The 10687-nt window shown below is 35.6% G+C and overlaps 1 long non-coding RNA gene across 1 annotated transcript in view; it reads left to right on the plus strand.

Annotated features, from left to right (window-relative positions):
• The first annotated feature begins 5475 nt into the window (after positions 1-5475).
• The window catches only part of LOC127143034 (uncharacterized), a 13771-nt gene continuing 8559 nt past the window's right edge, over positions 5476-10687 (plus strand). The window contains exons 1-4 of the long non-coding RNA XR_007814198.1: positions 5476-5929; positions 7130-7595; positions 8195-8336; positions 8602-8640. This is a non-coding gene — a long non-coding RNA (uncharacterized LOC127143034). The remainder of the gene's footprint in view (positions 5930-7129; positions 7596-8194; positions 8337-8601; positions 8641-10687) is intronic.

Raw genomic sequence — 10687 nt, forward strand, 5'->3', positions numbered from 1 at the left:
TTTTTTTTTTTTATTAATTGAAACAATTTTTCCGCCCTTTATCTTGGCATTCTGAATATATGAGTAACTTACACACAACTAGACAGTTTTAGAATTCTATTAATTCTTGTGATTAGTATTTTCTATTGCTGCTTCAGCAAGTGGCTGCTAAAGCACACAGGCCATAATGTTACTGAGAGCCAACAGAGATGATTTGGTCAGAGTTGGTAAATACTGTATACTGTAAGATAATATATACTCTTTATATACAGTCTCTGGTAAATACTGTGGCACTTTAAATACCATCATGAAATAGATTTATTAATTCAACAGATTTTTCTGTCTAATTGATGATTTATGCAGCTGTCCACATACTGGGCTTCAGTCTAAGGATACAAATTAGCAACTGACATCAAAGAGGAGATGGGTACTCTTTTACGAATCAAAATTCATCCTCCTTCTTCTCCCAGACATTATTCGGTCAAATCTGAACATACAGATAAGATGCACATATTATATAGGTTTCCAGGCAATACAACATGTTAATTAGTAAGCTTTTGGGCAACTGATTTATGTTTGGACAGAGCCAGCCTAGCCAAGTACTTATGTTAAGCTAATCTAATTGAGACATAGACATAAGAGTGGTGTCAATCTTCTCATCAAACTCTTCACAAGAGCAAATGTGTATATTACATATATATATTTCTAGAAGACTTCTTTTCTTTAATAAGTTTACTTACTAAAATATTGAATTTTATTTGTGCTGGTTATCATCTCCTTAGACAGAGAAAACAGTCTTTGGTTATAGTCTAATGTTGTTTTCCTCTCAATCATTTTTAAAGACCTTTTTTATTGCACCCACACAATTACAGTGGCAGTAGTTTAATTAAATAACTGTAATGTATGAACAAAATTGTTTTTGTGAGTGTCAAAGGCTTGGAAGGCTTGGACACAATAGGAACACTCATATAATTTAGTGTAATACATCAGTGCTGCAATAAATACCTGTGTGAAATCATAATTGCCTCAAATAGACTGCCTAACACAACATATCTGACAATGAGACCAGTGCCTTTTAATTGCCCTTCACAACTCATAAAACTCAGTGTTGCCTCTGAAAGTAGGGTGGTGACTGTAAATATTAAGGTCTGAGGACATTGTTAATGGATTCTCTGATGACACATTTCATCCAGGCACTGATTGTAATTGCTTTTTACATGACAAGTAATAGTGTGAGGGCTTTAGAGACAGTGAAAAATCCCTTGAAAATAGAGACCTATGAAATTAAACCTTGGTTTTCAATTTTCACTCCCACAAGAATTGAGCAATTAAATTGATTTAACCCAGTGCTGTGTAATAAGACATAAATAAGTTTCAAAGTGAATCTAAAGTATCATATTTTTTGGACCTGATTCATTAAAAAGTCACCCTTTATAAAGAAAATGCGTAAACAAATAAAACCAGATGCTGATCATTTCTCCACCCACTCTCTGTCTGTTTACGCTTCACCTCAAAACCAACACAGCAGGTTCAATACTCCAGTGCACTCACCTGGTTCCTGTGATATTGATATGACCTTGGGTGGCAGTATTTATTGTCACTGAAGGGCCCATTCACCACCTGCAATCAAGAATGACTAAAATGTCAAAATATTGTATTTGTCATAGGACTAATGTAGGACTAATTGTCATTATAAAAAGAATCTTCTCAATACATATTTCCACCTGACTTCATGTGAGGAAGTCCCCCCTCGTCAGTATCCTAAGCCCTTTGCAATCATGTCACTTGTGCAAATACCCCCTTTTTTTCTTGTTTTGTACATTAGACGTTTTCTCTGCTGTCTTTCTCTCTCCGGATTTAGGATAAAGACTGAATTACACAGCAGAACAGTCCTGGATAGCAGAGGCAGAGATTACCCTCCCTGATCTTTCTACAGACAAGAAATAGTTCAGTGCAAAACCCTCCCTGAGGGCCTTGCCACCTCAGTACTGACAGACTGCGTATTAGCATGCATCAGAGAACAGAAAGAGAACGGTTTTATCCTTTTTGACCCACCACTTGACTCAAGAAACAGAGGAATCCACTGAGCCCATGCAGTGGATGTTGGGCCTGTCACCATTCTGATCCGTACTCATGCATACTGCCATGTCAGAGGCGTATGGCTCCTGTGCCAACAGGTACAGCATGCTGCCCTTTTTTCAACTGACAAGAGAAAACTAAAAAGGCTTAGCTCCTTAAGCAGCTTGGATTTGTTAGCTCTGAAAATACAATATTTGCAGCCGGTGTTTAACCTTTTGTTGGAATAAATGTTCATGAATAAAGGAATAATATGAAAGAAATAGACTTCTAGAACTGATTTTTACCTAAATTTTAATCAATAGTAATTGTCCATAGTGATCAATAAATGATTGTTGCATGACTATACAGAAAAATATCTAGTCTCCTCCACTATTAATTATTTTAATATTTAATAATTTCAAACAATGTTACAGTTAGAGCTGAAAGGATTACCAATTAATTGGCAACAATTTAAATCATAGATCAATGGTACCCAGTAGAGTCCATACCTCCACCAAATTCTACATGTCTGTCAAACTTTCATCTGCCCCTTTAACCAGATTCACCAAAATTTAACTGGTTCTTGACTGGCCCATGCCCCATGTGTCCAGTAAGTTTGGTGTAAATAGGCACTGTACTTTTTGTGTAATCCTGCCGACAAATAAACAAACAAGCAAACAGGGGTGAAACATAACCTCCTCAGCCAAAGTAATAATCCTATGATTCCAGCTTCTCCATAATGAGGATTTGCTGTTTCTCTCTGTTTTAAGTCACTGCCAGTGTATGACAGCCGGGGCCGGCTCTACGCAGGTGCAAAAGGGGGCAGTGCCAATTGGCGTTTTTTCTGCCGTTGTTGGCTTGCGTGTGTCGTCATCGGTCACGTCCTTTTGGGAGGAGCTTAGAGAGGCAATGAAACGAGGTCGGGAAAACAGATTAAAACCAACGTTTTAGCTGTTTCCTCGGTTTGTCAGTACTGTGAGAAAACTTAATTTCAGAAGAAGCCTGGATGCTAAAACAAGCCTTGGAGCTGCTTTTCGTCGAGAACGAGTGGCGCTGGACGCTGAATACTCCTGCGGTGAGAAGGTAAGGCTAAGGAGCATACTAGCTAGCAGCTAGCGTTAGCGGCGTCCCATGGTTTAAATCCCTGTTGTAATTGTTTGCAGTCACTTTACCCACACCTTGCATCTCTTTGTAACTTTGTGTTCCATCCTTGTCATTTTATCTCAGTTTATAGCGGTCTATCATGTCGTTGCCATCGTTTTGTGTTTATTTGTAGTCATTTTGTATAAGAACGCTTCTGTACCTGGCTGCTTTACACCTGGATGTCAGTGTTAGCATTAGCAGTGAGCCTCAGCATTGGTCTTATCTTATATTGATATCTTTGTGTTTTTTTCCTGTTTTGTCGTTGTTTTTATTTGCGTTGGTTAAAGTGTGTTTGTGTGTCTGTGACTATAGCGTCCCTGATATGAGTTGTGGGCACCTTACAGAGGCAAGGTAACTGTTTATTAGTCTGTCTGATTATCATGTCGTCCTGATCATATTGTGTCTGTTTGTGCCTTATTGCATCATTTTGCGTCTTTATTTGGCTATATTACTTATTATGGTCAGTTACTTGGTCTCTTTGTGGTCGTTATTACTGTGTCTCTGTAGTTCTGTGTCTATTCCTGATCATTTTACATTTCTTTGAGGCCATTTTTTGACCCACAGTTGTATATATTGGTGATGAGAAACTTCCTTGTGGTGGCTTAATACTTGATTGAGCTCAGCTCTAAGTTAAATTCAAGCTTGAAAACTAAATATTAAGTCTGAGTTAAGTCAAGTTTGAGCCTCAAACATTTTAGTTACTTTGTTATTTGTCCTCAAGGATGTGATATTTTTTCTTGTCATATGTAACAGTAATCAGCCCATTTTTCTGAAACACTCCTTTAATGTTTGGAGAATGTTATGGTTCAGCTATAATTGTATATATACATACATGTATGAGTTTCTAACTTCTAAGTGAAGCTGTGTGTGACCTTCTAACTGAACTCCTTTCCACAAACAGTACATAAAAAATAAAAACAGTATAATTAACAAAAATAAATAAAACAACATTTTTGTTGTCATTTATCTTTTTAAGTCATTTATTTTTTAAGTGTGAACAATAATTAAAGTACGACTCAATACTGTATAAATAGAGACTGACCAAATTTTTCTTCAAGCATGATACAGAGTTAAGAGATGGTTACAGTTACACAGCCCAGACTAAGATATGGTCTTAAAACTGAGAGTAACGTCACCTAGGAGTGGATGGCCTTGGGCAAACAAGTCGGCAAAGATGGACAAACATGGACGCTCACAGGAAAGCCTTATAGTTGCTTTTTCAGAGTACATGTTCAAAACAAATCTGCACTCCACAATGAAGAACACTTAGGTTGAAATTAGATTTTAATGCAAACACTTAAGAATGTTCTTAAAAAGCCATTCAAATTTAACTGTTTACAAAAACGTAATGTTAAACCACAAACATGAACGGATTCAAACATATCTCAGACTAGCCATTGTTAGCAACACCAGCTGATAACAACACTCTATGTGGTATTTTGAGGTATTTTGCTCATACAGTGTAGCAACATGTCAACAGATAAAAACTGAACAGTACTATGTGTATGACTGATTTAATGTGAAACTAATGACACAGAACTGCCTTAAACAGGAAGATTAGCAGAGTGTTCACTGCTATTGATCTGGGTAGCAGCCATCTTTGATTCTCATGTCGGGGTTGGTGGGTTTTCTCCGACTTTCTGGGTTGGAAATCCGACTTCATGGGACGTTTCAGTTGACTAGGAACTCCAAAATTCCGACTGCTAAGTACAACTGGAAGGCTCCATAATTTCATTGGTTATGCTAGTTGCAGCTTGATACTGTCTCATGAAGCAGCTTTTCACCTGACGAGAAATGCCGTCCCTCCACAATGTATGAGCTGAGATTACAGTTAGAAATCATTACAGCAAAATTTAAGCTTTTAAAGTCAAAATTATGCGTTCAGATTTTTTTAAATGTTGTTTTTCCCTTCTAGGTCATTCAGGTCTTAATTGTCAAGGCTTTAGTATTTAGTTTTCACTGTTATGTTCTCCCACACTGTGGGTTTTTAGTGGTAAAAAGTTTCCATTACTATTTTGTATTAATTATTTACTCAGTGATTCAAGTATTGTACTTGTGTTTTCCAGGTCTCCTTGTTCAGTTGCTGCAACTTGGACAGACACACCAACATCAACTTACAGACCAACAAGTATGTGTCCAAACAACACAAGTTTGCATTAAAAAAATTACTTAACTGGTAGTGTTTATTATTGTTCTGCAGTTCACAGCAATATACACAAGTTTTCATGGTTAAACTGTTGATGAGGAATAGGTAGTAGTGTACTGATCATTTTTCTTTGTATGTTTCTCTTTGATTTCCTCCAGGTGTCACCACTTCATCCACCATGTAGTCCACAATCGCCAGGACATCGTCCATGATCGCAGAGACATCGTCCACGATTGGAGAGACATTGTTGAGGATGAGGGAGACATTGTCCACGATCAGAGACCTTGTCAAAGATGAGAGAGACGTTGTCCATGATCAGAGACATTGTCCATGCTTCGTAGAGACCTTGCGATAGAATCGGCGGAGACGGGGGTCACCGATTTGACGGCACTGCCCGCGATCATGGACATTGCCGATGATCACAGAGACACCGTCTATGATCTCAGAGACATCGTCCACGATCACAAAGACATTGTCCATGATCACAGAGACTTTGTCCATAATCTCAGAGACATTGTCCGCAATCACAGAGACATAGTCCACGATCACAGAGAGTCGTCGTACAATCAAGAAGTTCTTTGAGACCAGGACAGAAGCCTCCAGGTAATTCACAACAAGCTTTACATCAACCATCCAACACAGAGCGCTGACATTGTTTACGTTCAGCATTCTGTATGTCAGAAAAGTGTAATAGAAGTAATCTGCAATATAAAAATAATATATAAGTAATCTGTCTTAATAGAAGTAATGTAAAAGTAATTTGCAATATCAGAAGTAAGATGTAATAGTCAAAGTAATCTGTTACTAGATGTAGTTTGCAACAGTAAACTTTATCTGTAAATTTACAAGTAATATGTAACTAGAAAAGTAATATGTAATGGGAAAAGTAATATTAGAGGTAACAGTAAAAGTCATCTGTAATATAAAAGCAATGCAAAAGTAATGGTAATCCAAAATAGAAGTAAAAATGGTAAGGCATCAAAAATGTCATAGTATAGTAAGACATCAAATGCCAGATGTTATTGTTGTTAAGGATCAGTAAAAATAGGACTGAAAAATATCTTCATTTCAGTTTGATTGTATATGATCAGAAAATCTTAATCTTGTGTATGTGCTAGACATACTAGATTACACCGTACAAAATAATATCAGCTCTACAAATAAAATATTGGATTGAGTTGTTCGTAAGTGTGTTAATTTTAATTGCTGGTCACAGGGTGATTTTAATAATATCTCTACAATGTGTAACAACCAGTCCTACACTTAACTTAAAATCTTCACATAAGCTTCTGTTAAGACCTTTGTAAATTTGGTTGTTATTCATTAGAGGAAAACAACACAAAACAAAGACATTTTAAATATGTGTTAATAAGAAGAAGGTTGAAATATTGATTCTGTATGTGACCATCTGTGGTGGAAGAAATACTCAAAGTTTTTTCTGAACAATAAGAAACAACACAAGTTAAAATCCTGCATTCAGAATTTTGCGGAACTGTTTGTGCTTATTATTGTTGTGCAGTTCACAGTAATATACACAACTGCTTCAGTGATTAGTTGATGGACACAAAATTAATAATCATTTAACTTTTTCCCAAATATTTGTTATTGTTGGTTCTCCAGTTCTTCAGGAGGTGATGACAGTCAACTGTTCATTTTCTGAAACAGCCTTCTAATGTTTGTTAAATCTTCTGGTTTGGCTGTAATGTGAATATTTTTTAGTTTTCATGGTTAAACTGTTGATGAGGAATAGGTAGTAGTGTATTGATCATTTTTCTTTGTATGTTTCTCTTTGATTTCCTCCAGGTGTCACCACTTCGTCCACCATGTAGTCCACAATCGCCAGGACATCGTCCATGATCGCAGAGACATCGTCCACGATTGGAGAGACATTGTTGAGGATGAGGGAGACATTGTCCACGATCAGAGACATTGTCCACGATCGCAGAGACCTTGTCAAAGATGAGAGAGACGTTGTCCATGATCAGAGACATTGTCCATGCTTCGTAGAGACCTTGCGATAGAATCGGCGGAGACGGGGGTCACCGATTTGACGGCACTGCCCGCGATCACGGACATTGCCGATGATCACAGAGACACCGTCTATGATCTCAGAGACATCGTCCACGATCACAAAGACATTGTCCATGATCACAGAGACTTTGTCCATAATCTCAGAGACATTGTCCGCAATCACAGAGACATAGTCCACGATCACAGAGAGTCTTCGTACAATCAAGAAGTTCTTTGAGACCAGGACAGAAGCCTCCAGGTATTTCACAACAAGCTTTACATCAACCATCCAACACAGAGAACTGACACTGTCTTCAGTGATCAATTCAATTTTATTTATATAGAGCCAAATCACGACAGAAGTTATCTTAAGGCACTCTTCATATAGAGCAGGTCTAGCCCGAACTCTATATAAGATAATCCTTGTTTAGTCCTACAATGGGGAAATTTACATCGTTGCAGCAGCATAAGTGATTGAAAAGATAGAAAGACATAAGTAAAAGCAAGATAAAAACAAGATAAGGATATAAAAAAATATACACATCAGTGTAAACATGACAATGTAATAAAAAACAGAAGAGCAATATACACAGGACTTTATACATAGAGACAGAAAATGAACTAAATACAGATATTGCACATTTGAAAGTGGAATTGCACACAGTGAATGACTGATAACAGCTGTTTTGGATTAATTAAAGTGCAGAAACCTAGTGAGACCTAATGAAACAGCAATCTAATGTTCTGGTTCAGCTGTAATGTTGAATATTTCTGTGTTTTCATGGTTAAACTGTCAATGAGGAATATGTAGTAGTGTGTTGATCATTTTCCTTTGTATGTTTCTCTGTTTTCCACCAGGTGTCACTACTTTGTCCACATCATTCATGATCGCCAAGATGTCGTCTGCAATCAGAGACATGGTCCATGATTGGAGAGTCATGTGCAATTGCAGTGACGGAGTTCCTCATACAATGAAGAAATTCAGAACTGAGGCCTCCAGGTAATACAGAAACAGCTTTACATCAACTGTCCAATATAGAGCACTGACATTAAATTGTTTATGTTTAGTGTTTGATCTTCAGACTAAATAGTTCATAATTTGTCAAAACATATCCCATTAATTAAGTTTATTTACATAAAGTGACTGTTAAAGTATCATAAAGATAATGACTAGTTATGCCTTATTAGTAGTAGTTTTTTGATTAATGTTGTTATCATAGTGTTTGGAAAAACCTGGTTTTAAACAAATGTTCCATGTATTTCAGATGAATTCACAGAAACAACAGGATCCACCAAAAGTGATGGTAAGAAAATATTTTTATTTAATATATTTATTTAAAAACTTCACATCAACAAACAATTTATTCAGTTATTAAAATATGATTAGGAAAGAAAGACACTTGAACTGTCTCTCAAATGTCACTGAACTAAACAAAAACAATGTAACAGAAGTAATAAAAGGTAATCTATCTTATCAGGAGTGATGTAATTTAAAAGTCATTTGCAATATCAGAAGAAAGATATAACCATCAAATGCATATTTAGTATAAAAGTAATTTGCATGAATAAGGGTCTGTCTGTAAATTTATTAGTTAGGTGTCACAAACGGTCAAAAAAAAAATGTCATAGTATACTAAGCTGTCAAAAATGGCCAAAAAATGTCGTAGTATAGTAAGGCCTCAAAAACCATCAGAAAATGTCACAGTATAATAAGCCATCAACAATCATCAAAAAATGTCATAGTATAGTAAGGTGTCAAAAATCACCAATGTGAAAAAAATGTTATAGTATGGGGTCAAAAACCATCAGAAAATGTCAAAGCATAATAAGCCGTCAAAAAATGTCAGTGTAGTAAGGGGTCAAAAAATGTCATAGTATAGTAAGGGGTCAAAAATCACCAAAAAATGTTATAGTATGGGGTCAAAATTAATCAGAAAATGTCCTAGTATAATAAGGCGTCCAGAAATTTCGTAGTATAGTAAGGGGTCAAAAATCATCAGAAAATGTTATAGTATGGGGTCAAAAATGGTTAAAAATGGTCAAAAAATGCCATAATATAGTAAGATGTCAAAAATTATCAGAAAATGTCCTAGTATAATAAGCCGTCAAAAAATGTCATAGTGTAGTAAGGCGTCCAAAAATTTCGTAGTATAGTAAGGGGTCAAAAATGGTCCAAAAATGTCATAGTGTAGTAAGGCGTCAAAAAATTTCGTAGTATAGTAAGGGGTCAAAAATCATCAGAAAATGTCCTAGTATAATAAGCCATCAAAAAATGTCATAATATAGTAAGGAGTCAAAAATCATCAAAAAATGTCATAGTGTAGTAAGGTGTCAAAAAATTTCGTAGTATAGTAAGGGGTCAAAAATCATCAGAAAATGTCCTAGTATAATAAGGCGTCAAAAAACTTTATAGTAATGGGTCAAAAATCACCAAAAAATGTTATAGTATGGGTTCAAAAATGGTTAAAAATGGTCAAAAAATGCCATAATATAGTAAGATGTCAAAAATCACCAAAAAATGTTATAGTATGGGGTCAAAAATCATCAGAAAATGTCCTAGTATAATAAGCCGTCAAAAAATGTCATAGTGTAGTAAGGCGTCAAAAAATTTCGTAGTATAGTAATGGGTCAAAAATCACCAAAAAAATGTCATAGTATAGTAAGCTGTCAAAAATCATCAGAAAATGTCCTAGCATAATAAGCCGTCAAAAATGGTCCAAAAATGTCATGGTATAGTATGGCGTCAAAAACCATCAGAAAATGTCCTAGTATAATAAGCTGTCAAAAATAGTCAAAAAATGTCAGTGTAGTAAGACGTCAAAACATTTCATAGTATAGTAAGGAGTCAAAAATCACCAAAAAAATGTCATAATATAGTAAGCTGTCAAAAATCATCAAAAAATGTCATAGTCTAGTAATGGGTCAAAAATCATCAAAAAATGTCATAGTGTAGTAATGGGTCAAAAATTTTTTTAGTATAGTAATGGGTCAAAAATCACCAAAAAAATGTCATACTATAGTATGGGGTCAAAAATGGTTAAAAATGGTCAACAAATGCCATAATATAGTAAGATGTCAAAAACCATCAGAAAATGTCATAGTATAATAAGCCGTCAAAAAATGTCATAGTATAGTAAGGTGTCAAAAATCACCAAAAAATGTTATAGTATGGGGTCAAAAATGGTTAAAAATGTCATAGTGTAGTAAGGCGTCAAAAAATTTCGTAGTATAGTAAGGGGTCAAAAATCATCAGAAAATGTCCTAGTATAATAAGCCGTCAAAAAATGTCATAGTGTAGTAAGGGGTCAAAAATGGTCAAAAAATGTCATAGTATAGTAAGGTGTCAAAAAT

Source organism: Lates calcarifer, linkage group LG2, assembly GCF_001640805.2.
Source record: "Lates calcarifer isolate ASB-BC8 linkage group LG2, TLL_Latcal_v3, whole genome shotgun sequence".
In the NCBI taxonomy this organism is placed as follows: domain Eukaryota; kingdom Metazoa; phylum Chordata; class Actinopteri; family Centropomidae; genus Lates; species Lates calcarifer.